Below are 14,285 nucleotides of genomic sequence, written 5' to 3'. Positions count from 1 at the left end.
AAGCTAAAAAAAACAAAAGCAAAAGGGCACCATCAAAAACATGAAATACACACGTGCAACAAAAAATATTTAAAAAAATTGCAGTAGGGCATCGTCCAGAGAACACATAACACTGAAGGTTCAAAGCACAGTAACACATTTGGAGCGTCATTTATTGAAATATAATGACTGTCTAGACATGGAACAATGTTTCTTTCCGACGAAAGAATGTCTTTGCTTGATATCAATAACATTTGGTTCAATAATTCTTTGACAGACTTTAAACTCATTTCGAATTGCTAAGAGCATATTTTGATAAAGTAACAGTCAAGACAACACGTTTTTCATAGTTGTTCGTCTAGATTTTACATACTTCAGTTGTGGTAAAGTTTAGGCGGTGCAGCTAAGACACGTATGCATTTTCCGGTGTAACGCGATGAATAGTTACATCTTGATGATATGATAAAGTTAGTTGGCAAACACATAACCATAGTCTGTCACATACAAAGTTTTGACACTTAAACGAACTACATAGACAGTTGTTAGTCGTTTTATAAATATATATATATATTCGTAGTTAAATATCATTGATGGGAAATTGTAACAGGGGGCTGGAATTGTTTTCTGACAAAGGGAGATCCCTTTCAAACAATAGCAACAAGGTATATACCTAAATGTCTAGACTCGGTTTGAGTCTGTTCATGAAAGGCAGTGAAATGTGACATATACCAAGCTCCTAGCACAAAAACGACCAAAAACGGCAAATTGAAAATGTTGCAGTGCATTGATAAAATCTCTAGCAAATGATTGAGAGTAGTGTTAGCTTAGTTTGTACATATCTATTCTACGGTGGTAAAGTATTTTCACTGTACTTCTTGAAACTTCTAAGAAGAAAGTGCGGTACATGAACACTAGTCTTAGTCATTCTTTGAATTTGCTTGTGGTGGTTTCTACACTGAACTGTATCTTTCAAATGATTATCATATAATAACACAACACAAATGAAGCTGTTTAACTTTAAATGTAGCATTGGTACATTGTTTGATATTTACATTTATTTGCTTTATATAACAATGTGTTCTGGTCGGTACAAATGCAAGGTATTTGACATACGTTCTTAATATCATTTCTAAGTCGACGGAGAGTGTACAAAAATAATTATCCACCCTTAGACGTCTGGTGTTGTTTACGTCTCGGAGAATATTCTTTCGAGCTGTATAAAGCATTAACAACCTATCACTTTCATCAGGCTCACTAGATTTAGTGGTTTATAACGCCATGTAACAGATAACGTCCTGTCCTTGAAATCTCAATTACTGGCACACAACATCTGTCAAATCCGTTTGCACTCTTCAGGCATCTTGGGGCGTTGTTACATTACTCTTGATTACGTGCATTCCCGCGCAAAATCAGCCTACTCTATAGTGTGCTCGTGATTATTGAAAAAAGGAGTTGTACTGTGTCTCCAGTCCCCTTCTTACTCTTTCTCCCTGATATTTCAGACTTCACGGGACAAGTAATCATTACAACTCTTTACCGAATGGTAAGATACACCCATTTGTTTCCGAGAAAAATACATCATATACTTTTGATTTTCATTGAAAGGAAGTGTTGAATGTTTTATTATTAAAGCGACATAAGTTGAATGTCTGAAATTATATCATATTAATAATAAAGTCTCTTTCTTTTGGCATGTTTGACATAGTGACGCCATTGACTTAACCATGGATGATGTTGGTTCCGTTTTCAAATATTTTCAATTAAAATCTGCGACAAAACACTTACTAAACCTCTGTTTCTTAAATTTGTCAGACTACTAAATTTTTTGTCAATCGAACTTATATATCAAAGATCATGGCGAAAAAACGTGTTCACAATTTGAAACGTGAGACTCAAATAAGTTTAGTAAACAATAAAGTACCGGAAAACAGGTAAGAAAATTTATCAATGTCAAGTTATAATTTAATAGCTAATATTTTTAGGCAATGAAGATTCTATTTAAAGAAACACCGGATGTTATCAATTAATGTGAGTTTTTATTTATCGGATGACAACTGTCTACTGTGCATATCATAATAACATATGTTACATTTGTAGGACGAGTACGAAAATGATCCGTACAGTTGACACGAGTTTCACGTTCTTTTTTTTCAGTTGCAAGGTTACTAAGGTCAGACCAATTTACATCCATGTCATTTGTATGATGTACTTATAGCATAGCTTTGTAGCTGTATCAACAAGTGCACCTTAGCACTTTAACCTCAAAATAATTAGTGTTCCTATGTATTATGTGGTTTAAAATATATTGACCAATTTTGCTTTTTATATGTTTTTTCATTTGGTTTGGTTTGGTTTTAGAGCGCACAAACACAATTTATATCATATGGCGCCGAAGCAGGAAAGATGATTCTGGCTAACATCGCGTATTGCAAACTTAAAACAACTCGAGGGGTCAAAACCACCACACCTGCTGAAAGAGATGTATACACTCTAGTAATTCGAACACATTTAGTCGCTTCTTACATTTACGCAGGGATAAACGGTGGATGCTCAACCCTGAAAGGCATCCCCTCAGCCACAATGGGGTTTGATATGTTTTCTTCTAGCACAAAAAATAAATATAGTATAACTGGTCACCAAGAATGGACCTTAACGGAAAATTTGGTATAAATTATAAGGTATACCATCTGTGGTAGAAAAAAAAAACATTTGTTTTTTTGTATCTGGTTCAATGTTGTTTTTTTAAGCGGGTAAACTGTTTATGTTGTTGTTAATGCTGTTGGACTTGCCTGAAAAGCCCTTAAATATCTAATAAAACTACTGATGTATAAAGGTATTGACCATTAACGATCATTTTCACCAAGGAACCCTTGTCTTCTAACCTTATACACGCTATACTGTATTCTAAATATAGATCATTCAGCCAGTTAGACACCTTGTACCTACCTAAATGCCAGACTAAACATGTAGAACACATGCATTGCTAAACATGCAGTGTCAGATGATATCAATGCATTCATGTTATATCAGAATTCAAAGAATCCAATTTCCACGAGATCCACGTGCTGTAAGCGTATCTGGTGCCACGAATTCCCTATTCCAGACATACACGAAGTATATAACTTTGTATCTTTTTCTAGATAGTTTGCTAGAAACACATATCTGATTGCAATGGCCCGCGGTTTTTTATTGCCTGTTAACAGTAATGGTTAATGAGCCGAAATTTCTATCGTCTGTGTGGGCTATACAATCTAAGATCGTTAGTAGACCTCATTCAAATCTCCCCTTCATTTTGATGGTCTTGCTGCTCTTTTTGCAATATTTATTTAGAAGACTGTAAATTGCGCCCTTAAGTCTGTAGACGTTGGCTTTCACATCTTCTTAGCTGTTTTATAATCATATAATCACTGAGGCAGTCTACAATACATTTAGAAAAGTTGGGCCCTTATTTCTGTCAGACAAGATGCTGGTTAAGAGGAATATTACTTCTAAGCAGCAGTTTCTGAGTGTCGCTATGTTTGGTGGTTTCAGGAATGAGTCACTTAATGAATATTGTTAGTGATCCTGTTCGATTCTCTGTGGAAACATATGCTGTTTAAAAAAGAGATTGGCAATCTTTTTTAAGCCATTGATGATTTGACTTTCACAAAAGACTTGCAAATATCTATAATGTTGAAATATATCAGAACGCCAACAATGGTTTGTAAAGAATATGAACTATATAATTACCTATGAACAATATTTTTTCAACATTTTTTTCTAAAATATTTAGAAGTCAAATCCATAATAATGTCGGCATAAGCTTACATAATAAATTTAATGTTTATTGATACATGTATAGACAAAAAAGTAGTTGATTTGATTCTCAAATTATCATACTTACTTTGACTCTTGTTGCTAATAGAAATGATGTGCACGTGGCCAGCAAAATTTGTTTGTTACTTAAAAAACTGTAATATTCCACATTTATTTAATTGTGTTTTAGTGTCTCTTATACCAGCTTGCCATGACTCGTTGCTAATAGAAAAGATGTACAGGTATCCAACAAACTTGTATTGCTTACTCAAAGAACTGAAATATTCCCTGTTTATCTTATTGTGTTTTTGAGTGTCTCAAACCAGTAAATGATGCTTTCATCAATATTTTCATAGTTCTATAAAGGAAGACAACACATTTTTCATTTTACCTTTCTTCCTTATCTAAAAATGCACACAACCCATGGAGTTTGTTAGTAAAAGCGTGTGTTTATTTTTGCAAAGAACAGCCAATATTTAACATTAAAAGAGCTAGATTTCTCAAAACATAACACAAAGATAATCATATATGTGTTTATAGGACTTCAAAGGCCAGCAGTGTATACAACAACACACAGAACATTCTCCTGAATTCAAAATATTGTCAATACAAAGATATTATTTAGAGTTATTACATATGTTGAAGGAATCTTTATTACATGGTTTCAGTTATTTCATCATTTGTACCAAAGAATCTGGTAGTCCTGCCATGAAACTTAATACAATATATACGACCGTTTATTTTCCTGATATTTAATGAATTTATCAACTGCTTTACTATTTTGTTTAAAGTTAAATGGATTGTGTATATACTGGTACTTAAATGTTTTGTTGAGGCGGAAGTATACACGAAACGTTCCAAGTCTCAATCAAACCAAGTCTTCAATTTCATTTGATATTGTTGTTTTCATTTCTGCGGGAGATTTCCCCTTATCCAGATTTCTATATTGGAGGACTTGACCACCATATATATCCTTGCTAAAATAATACCTCAAATTTATGTTATGTTACTAAGAGCTCATAAGGTAACACTCTTAAGTAAAACAGGATAAGTACGTATATTTTGAGAAATGAAATAAATTGTGAACGAAGAGTGATTCAATATTACCTTTAAAATCGTGTAGTGTTTTTCTTGTTGACCGGGCATGAGGGAGATAGTTGGTGCAAACCGTAAAACAGTTTAAATATATCTTGCAACCGTGTCATTTGGAAGCCTACAGATTACCCCGGCCCCTGGTATAGAAAGCCTAAAATTAGTTCCTGAAAGATTCCTTAAAGCTGAATTTCATAGGAATTTGATATCACACAACTACATTCAAATAATATAAACTTAATTTTGATTAACATCAGGAAAGGGCCCACGAAAATGTTGTTAGAACTTTTGGCCAACTTTGTATGTACACTTGATTATGTTGTGAAATTGTATATTGTGTGTATATTTATACAATAAAAATTATTAAACTAAATTGAGATTATGACAATACTTGAAATTGTCCAAAAGTCCATGTTAATTCTGATTATATATGTTCAACGAGTAACAAGGAGATATGGGGTGGTGTTCCTCCTAACAAAGAATTTCTGCTTTTACGTTTGTTCTGTATCCCTTATAAGTTGTATTGTATTTCTATGGAAATCAGACATAATTTGCAATAATAATTTGTTAATTGGTAGATATAATGGTAATCTATATGCTGTTAATCTGGCTTTAACATATCTTCTTATTACCATTTGATACACACTTGGACTTTGGTCCATGACAGAAAAAGATTATAGTCAAATATAGCCGCATATTTCTATGAAGGCAGTCAACACATATTAAATAAGACATTCTTAAACAAAGATCAAAACAGAACGCAGCCCCCGAAAAAAGACAAGTCACACATGTCTACTGGAATAGCACCTAGCAGGGCACCGAGCAAGATGCAGAAGAGGGCACAGAGAGTAGACCATATATGGGGTGTACTAATATGTAATACGTTGACCGTGGCAGGGTTATTTGATTGGTTAAACTTTTACGATGCTATATAAAAGCGCTTAAAATCTAGAAATGTTGACTCGTGTGTAAGACATTCGTGTTATATTGCATGACTTTAAGCAGTTTAAGTTAAAACCTAACGCTTCAAACGTTTGTGGGTCTCTGCTCCTGGTGTCTCACCATATTGCAAAATATGAATATTTTAAATATTTATAAAATATCTGCATTCTTGACTTTTCATGGAGTACATGTCTTGTTATCTGCTCATCGGGACATTTTACGAGAAATAACGTATTTTATAGAGAACTGATTAACCAAGTTCCTTACTACGGAAAGAGTCACGTACTCAGATGTTATCTAATAACGGGTAACGCAAGGGATGTGTTCACGTGCTTTTTATAGTTTATGTTTAAGATAGTAAAGAAGAGTAGAATGCATGCACATTTGACATACTTTTAAACTTTAATACCACTGCATCAATCATGTATACCCCCTGGTTGATCACGTAATTATTTTCTCTCTTTAAAGATGATGGTACTGCTGTAAAACGATTGAAATTACTATAGAAGAGAGATAATTTATTATCTATACATTTTGGTTTTAACACGAAACTGAATTATCGATAACATATTAAGATATACACATTGTTTACACGAAAATATTTATTCATTGTGTTTGGCTTTTCAAAGGCTTATTACATTTTACTGCTTTACAATTTCAGTCTTAAATGTATATTTTTTTAATTTTAGAAGTATATTCATGTTTACTATTTTATTTTAAATATACACTGATTATTGTATCAATTAAAATTAGAACTGGTGCATAAAAGTTATATCTTTTTCAAAATGTAATTAGATACACATATGATTTTTAAATATTGTTATTTGTACGTAACCCGAAATGACAAACACATTTTATGCATTGTTTATGCATCGCATAAAGTTAAAATAGTTTATTAAGGTGCAAAGAAAATTATAACCTCAATTCAAATCTTCTTTTCTCGTTTAACATGCTGAAATTCAAATGAAACGTTCTTGTCTGCCATTTCGCTCGGGCGTGAAACATCTAAATCATTTCCTTCGCCAATATGATAAAGAGCAACAGTTTATCTTCCTGCTTCCATGTAAATTGCGTTATTACCTGTAATCTAAAGGAAAACTTGCAGTCGAAAACAAAAAGTAATTATAACCAAATCAAGTGGTTCAGTCTGAAAAAGATGTTCTGATTTGCGTGACGGCATCTAAATTCTCATAAAACATAGTGGTTGGCTGCAATATTTATATCATCTCCCGAGACTAAAGGTTAAAAGTTCCTTAAGGAGAGCGAATGTAGCAAGTAACTAAGTAGCTAACTGGGTAGAACATCATGTAGTCTGCTGTCTTATTGGCGCATTTGCTATATACCAACATAATACACTTTAAAGCTTTAAGCCATTTTCAACGGATAGAATTATTTCACATTTACGTGAGCCTTGCATTGCCTGTATCTCATTTGTTGATGAAAACAGGGCCGCATTGACTATCTATGCTTAACTAGGTACATTTCTTATTTTTGCTTTATTTATTTGTCTATTTAAGTGCTTAATACTGCTTAGGCAGGTGCTAGGGGTCTTGCACAGTAGCTTGCATTTTTACTGCAACATTTTCAATTTTGTCGTTTTGGGCGTTTTTAGGGATTTAGTTTTTAGAATTATCAAAATAATGCTTGGTAAGATAATGCAAAAAGAACATAGCAGAAAGCAGTTTAATGCTATGAAATATGAGGTAAATGTACTCGTATTTATCCGATGACAAAAGATGTATGAGATTGATTTCGATGATATTTCTTCCGCGGATTGTTTCCGCGTAAATGTTTTACTTACAAAACTTGAAACATTTTGAACGACTCGTTTTAACAATTTTCACATTTGCTACAAATTGAAACCTTTAGAGTATATATGTAAATGGAATATCTGAGACAGTTATATAAGCTTTCCCAATTCCATACAGTTTATTAACATATCTTCTTTAATCCATCTCACACAATCTTCAGTACATAACAAAACAACTATTCTTCATGCACATTCTATCAGCTGCACTCCAAACCATGTAACCACATAATCTGGTAACTCGTCATGGTGATAGTTATCTTATTTAGATATAAATAACAACATAACATATAGAAATCCAAAAACAGTTGCGGTCTAATGATGAAGCTGTTTTTTCAGTGTTCAATGCTGTATCATAACAGCACCTTGATAACGTAAATAGCTTTGTGGTAAGCCGCACAAATAAAAAGAGATGAAGGCATTATGAATTGTTTGTTCAGCTAATAGTGCAAAAAACATCATGTATTTTGAATCATCATCACAAATAAGAAGAAAACGTACATTGGTATATGCAATTTGTGCTTCTTATTTCAATAATATGCTTACATACTTACTGCGTAAACAACGCTCTTGTATGTCAAATCATGACATTTTTCGTTTATTGTCAAGTTCACATAATGCATAGGTTTGTGCGGGTTTTCTACATGGATGACAATATATCGCTTGTGGCTTGAGTCTATGCATGTCTTAACTCCAGCAAGGGAGATGGTTTTGACCCCTGGTGTTGCTTTAAGTTTGTAATACTTGAGGTAAGCTAAAATCATTTTCCTGTTCTGGTGCCATATGACCTAAACTGTTTTGTTGCGCCGTAAAACCAAACAAAACAAACTAAGTATGATGTCAGCTACCGTCCACGCCTCTCGCATCGGCTTAAAATGAAAATAGCATTTACTAATAGAATATGGTAAAATTAAAAGAAAAATTTCACTGGCGTTTGACTCTTTCACAGACAACGTTTTTCCACTATAACATCGCCTTGCACCAAGTTTAATTTGGTATAAATGATTTTACAAAATACAGCAGTTTTGTGGTATATGAATGTAAATCAAATATAAAATAAAAGTGTTTCATTCTAATGATATGAAAATTTTTTTAGTCTCATTAGACTGCTTCCAACATTATTAGACCTTGTAGTTAAATTAAGTTTTTTGTTGTTGTTTTGTTGTTTTTAGTGTTGTTTATTTTTGTGGTTTTTCCCATTCCTTTCATATAAGATTCTATGAAAACATTGCGGTCGCCAACAAAGCAATCACATTAAGGTAGTGTTTCCTGGCTATGTTATATCTATCATCATTACACCTTGAACCTGAAGAAATCATTGCGGTTGCTTCAAACGTAATTAAATTCGAGTGTTTTAGTCTGTAAAAGATTTACGGATATTCACTAGACCTGAACTTCCGTCATAATATTGTGGTCGTCCATAGACGTCTAACAGCTTATTGTCTCTAGAAACTAAATTGTGTATGAAAGTCGTTAAGTCGTATATCTAATACTGTTGTCATTCTCAACTATTGTCAGAATTTGGTACTAACGTCAAAGGTTTGGATCAGATCATAACTTATTATCATAAAATTATGTCTTGATATGCATTTGTAATGTGTCAATAGTCAACTCACAATATTGATTGTCTTTGCCATCCTACCGCTATATATCCGAATCCCGACGGTATGAGAAAGCTATGCAGCTAGCTTCCGCACAGTTTAACGATGGTCCTTCTCAGGTTGCCGCTTGTGCTTCAAATAATGCCTGAAGGTGTATTTGAGGTCTTCGCTTCAAGTCAATTCACGACCTTTAAGATGTCGATCTGAATTTTAATCTCTGACACTGCAACAAAAACATTATTTTTTCGTTTTCCTTTTCGTATTTCTCCTTTTAGTTCCATTTTGATTCAGATGTACTCCTTTTTAATACATGTATATGATATTGTGACATTAGGATGATGTGCCAATAAAGTGAGTTATTTTTTGTTTTAACTGAAGCATCTACAGCTAATCCGTCGTTGTTGTATGTGTCTGTTTTGGAGCGATACAAAAATGAGTATATTATTAACACGTGCTCGAAAGATTGTATCAACAAATAAAGTATTATTACGGGTATTTTGTTAGGAAATAAAATTTCAATTATATCTGTATTAGATAGTGTTACCAAATTGACATCACTGTACGTATATTGATGATTGATCGATCACTCGTTAAGAAATTACTGTATAATTTACTTAGGAGTAAGTTATAACAGCTACATTTTTATCTTTGGTTTATGCATGGATTTTCACATGACAAATGTTGCGAATTCTATTAGAGTATAGTGTAAACATTTCATGCGAATAAAACATTTTATCATATTGGTATGTTAATGTGAAGAAACACGACTTAAGCAATACATGCTGTGATTATTCCAGCTTCAATACTTGTTTATGCAACCACAAACCGCAGACTTTTCTCATAATCGTAACCTATGAAAATACCTTTAACATTGCATGAAACGAGAAATGATTGAGTTCGGATAATCGATTCAATAATTAATTGCATTTTATGGGCTAATGTAACTTTTGAGGTTTCTTTGATACTAATGATGGTTTTGCGGTCTTCTACATATCTTGATTAGGAAAACATCTGTGATTACAACATTTTTAACTGCACGACCTGATAAATTACTTAACCTTAAGAAAGCAGTGGTCTCTGTTGTTTTTTTGTTGTTTTTTTTTAGCAAATAACAATTTCGTTTATTAAGTTTGAATGTATCCATTTTTTATTGTTTTGACACGAAATTGTATCATTTTTTTAATGTATTTTGCTCCCATGCTATTGTTTCGCACCATATTTTCACTATGAAGGCAGCGTTTACTTTTACTTTGATTTTTTAAAGACAATTATGATTTATTGAGTATTATAACTATGATAAAAATCTCGCATGTATGGTAAAGGACTTTTTAAAATTTGTACTTTTGAATACTTCTGATTTCTTACTTTTAGACATCATAACCTCATGGTTAATATCACTTTAGCATAAGTTTGAACAAAACTTCCACAGTTTAATGTTTTCGAATGGAGAAATAGCCATCATCTAAGAATCCTCATTCAATTAAATAATAGCTTTATAAAATATTTGTAAATGTACGATAAATACGATAAAGGTCTTCCATAAGATTTTTATATATAACAAAAGAAAAAATGAAATCATTAGACGTAACGCTTCATAACAACAAATTTATGAATAATTTCCGTTGATGTCAACATACAAATTGTCCTTCATAATCAATTCAGGTAACAGCCGTGATGCTACATGGTTTCCAGGAAATGCGTTTTTTATGTATTAATGCGTTTGTTCTGTGATATTTCATGAGTTTTCTCCCTTTTGTTATCAAAATATCGTTTATTTCTATTATTTACAATGATATAATTTTAAGAAAATTGCTTGTATCAATTTTAATGCATTAAAATGAAGTAAAAAGAATAAAGTTTAAAAGTTTCAATTTTAGATAAAATACATACAACTTTAAATTACTGTATAATGCCAAACAAAACACTTTGACTGTGTTTATGACTGTAAATTTGATTTCAGTTATAAAAATGTATGATAACTCATTCTGTTATGCCAGTAACGCCTATTTGAAAATTCTTTAGTATTTATTTGTTTTTCAGACAGAATAAATAGAAAAACATGTATACCTATGTAATCGTGTTGAAAATCGAATAGAATACCACAAATATGTTTGTTTATATAAATATTTCGTTTATGTTAATAAATAGTTTTATTTGCCGTAGAAAATGACATATTATGTAGATTTGCTATTGTGTGTAAATACTTTATTCTTTGCTAGAAAATGTTTAGAAATGCAAACATAGTTCGTTATATGGTGATAAACTACTTGTGTGTACTGGACAGTTATTAGATAATCTTTATTTTAATAGAAGGCTCGAACGCAAGAATATAAATGTCATTTTGCCAATGCCTCGTTTGGAAATACATGTTTGTTAATTGCTTTTTTATAATAAAAAAAGCGCAAATTACACAAATTCAGCATTTTCAGACAGGGAAACATTGTGTGCATTAATGTTTTAACATGTTTACAATATTAAACCTCGCTTTTCTTTCATACGTCATGAAATAAATAATCACACTGACATTTTTATAAACTCAAAAGTGTGTACTTGTCGACCGTCTGAAAAAATAAAATAATTCAATATTGCAAGAGATTTTGAGGCTTGTTATCATATTATCGCCTCATTATGTCTACATAAAGCCATAAACTATCTTCTAACGTCCTTGAAAATGTCAAAGAGACATACATGATGCAGACATCCATTATAAATGCATTTTGTTGATAAAAGTTTGCAATGGGATGTATGCATTTAAACCGTCAAGATTTTTTTTACAAATATAAAAAACAGTCTGGCGTCGGGCCGTAACAAAACGCTTTGTCAGGCCTTCTGTTTAGGCAAAACAAATTAAATATTCGGTGATGTCTTAGATTAAGAATAAATTTTATAAAGAAGGAGCAAAATGTTGACAAATTTTCAAATGCATTGAATTAAGCAGAATAAAATAGGGTAATTCATAGATAACTTTAAAACAAATGAACCAGACGTGGCTCTTTTCTTCAAAATTGCACAAAACGTAAGAGGTTCCTATGTAAGGTAAATTGATTGACTCCGGTCTGTTTTGTGGAACTCGTTAATACATATTTTAGCTCCAGACTGGTACGAGTTTTTTCTTGTCTGGCTATGTTGAAAGTTTTTGCTCAGCTGAGGCACCTGGATTCTATCAGACATACAAAGTAGTTACAAACGAGCAGACGATATGTTCTAACCTGGAATTCGCAGGTAAAGTGATTATGAACACTCCGATTAGATCGGCAGTTTTGAAGCAGTTTTCCCACGCTGGTGGAATTACCTTTGGGTTAATACCACGTGTGCCTTAATTGTACATGTTTCAGCAGACAATGAACATAATAAGTTCTTCTTGAGAGTTCTAGTGTTAGAGCATTTACATTTGTTTGGTCTGTATCTCAGGTATAACGTATTTCCCCTTCAAATTTAATTTACTTCTGTCTAATTCATCAAAGTAAGTATTATAAATGAATATAATACGAAAAAAAAATCTGCGGAAGAAAAAACAATTTCAAGATCCGTTTTCTTTATTATTTGTTATCACTGGTTCTCGGATACACCAACGTTAGAAATCATTTTATTTTCAATTTCCGAAACTTGCTAAAGGATACTTTGTACATCTTATTTAACCAAGTGACCAGCTACATGATTATATATGTGCCGGCATAATAAATATCTTGCTTACATAGTGGATATTTAAATTCAGTCAAAATTTTATTCTGTCATTTTCGGCGACCATTAACAGTTTGCGTTTTTTACTAGTATTTTTTATTTGCAACCCCTTTATGATTCCTTGATGATCTATGATCTGTTAGATCATCAGGTTCTATTTTGTCCGATAAAGAATGTACGGAAGGGCACATAAGGTCTACCTTCAAAAGTAAAACTGAAAAGTCGCCATATGACCTGTAATGTGTTGGTGAGACGTAAACCCCAACCGAATATATATATAATTATATGAGGCGATAGTTACTGGAAACTATTTCAAACGTCACAATGCTTAATATTTGCCTCAAAAGAACTTTTTTCTTCAAATATTTAGTTAGGAATTTGTTTACTTCTTTTTCTTGATTAAATACGTAGACATTTGTTCATCTTCCGTTGATGCACTGTCTCTATTTAAATACATTTTTCTTATTGGCCATTTTTTATTAAAGTAGTAATAAATTTACAAATGATATTTTGCTAAAATGACACACACTCAGCTTTTACAGATCTGTCTACCTGAACGCAGTAGATTGTCGTCTGTGAACGAGTTGTTTTTATAATTTGGCGCGAAAACAGTGAACTTTTCAATAAAAAAAACAAAAACTGTCTTTGAGCTTTTAGACGAAAAGTTACCGTTTTGTCCCATTGTTACGTAAATAACAGTTTTTGTCTGTATCTGAGCGAGTTATTTATTTATCACGGTCTGTGCATCCGCCCTTTAGAGACAAAGGTCTTTATTGCTACTTGTAAGTATATTTTGTAATTATCACCTATAGACAATGAACATAAACAGACACCATATCCACCCAGTTATATGGCAATCTTGTGTTTCTAGTGTGTTTTTGCAGCATGTCCAAACATTGCTTTTATATCTTTCCCAGCGCGTATTTTGAAATCACAATTGCGTTTGAAAACGGGTTGAATATAAAGTAAAATGATGATTTTAGTTTAGATGGGAAAGTACTCGTATTTAAAAAATAGTATATTTTTGCAAAGATAAACGATTGTATTTTTAATATCATTGACTGGAGATAATCAAACAGTGAGTCTTTATGTCTGCCACGAATGTCTGTGAAATATATGTTTGAAATGACCGAGTGGTTAAGGTAGTTGACTTCAAATCATTTGCCTTTCACCCCTGTGGACCCGAATCCATTCATGTGAGAAAGCTATCCGGTTCATTTGAACCTAAATAGGTACCCCTTGTGGCAGAAGAAGTGGCACCTGGTGTCTTCCTCTACCAGTAAAGCTGAAAAGTCGCAGTTTGACCTTTCCAGTGTCGGAGTGAATTAAATAAACAAATATTCGTTAAAACAACCCAAACACATTTGAAGCCAAAAATTCTCCTTATT

Source organism: Ruditapes philippinarum, unplaced genomic scaffold, assembly GCF_026571515.1.
Source record: "Ruditapes philippinarum isolate M1 unplaced genomic scaffold, ASM2657151v2 ctg1021_1_1_1_1, whole genome shotgun sequence".
Lineage (NCBI taxonomy): Eukaryota > Metazoa > Mollusca > Bivalvia > Venerida > Veneridae > Ruditapes > Ruditapes philippinarum.
This window is presented reverse-complemented; position numbering follows the sequence as displayed.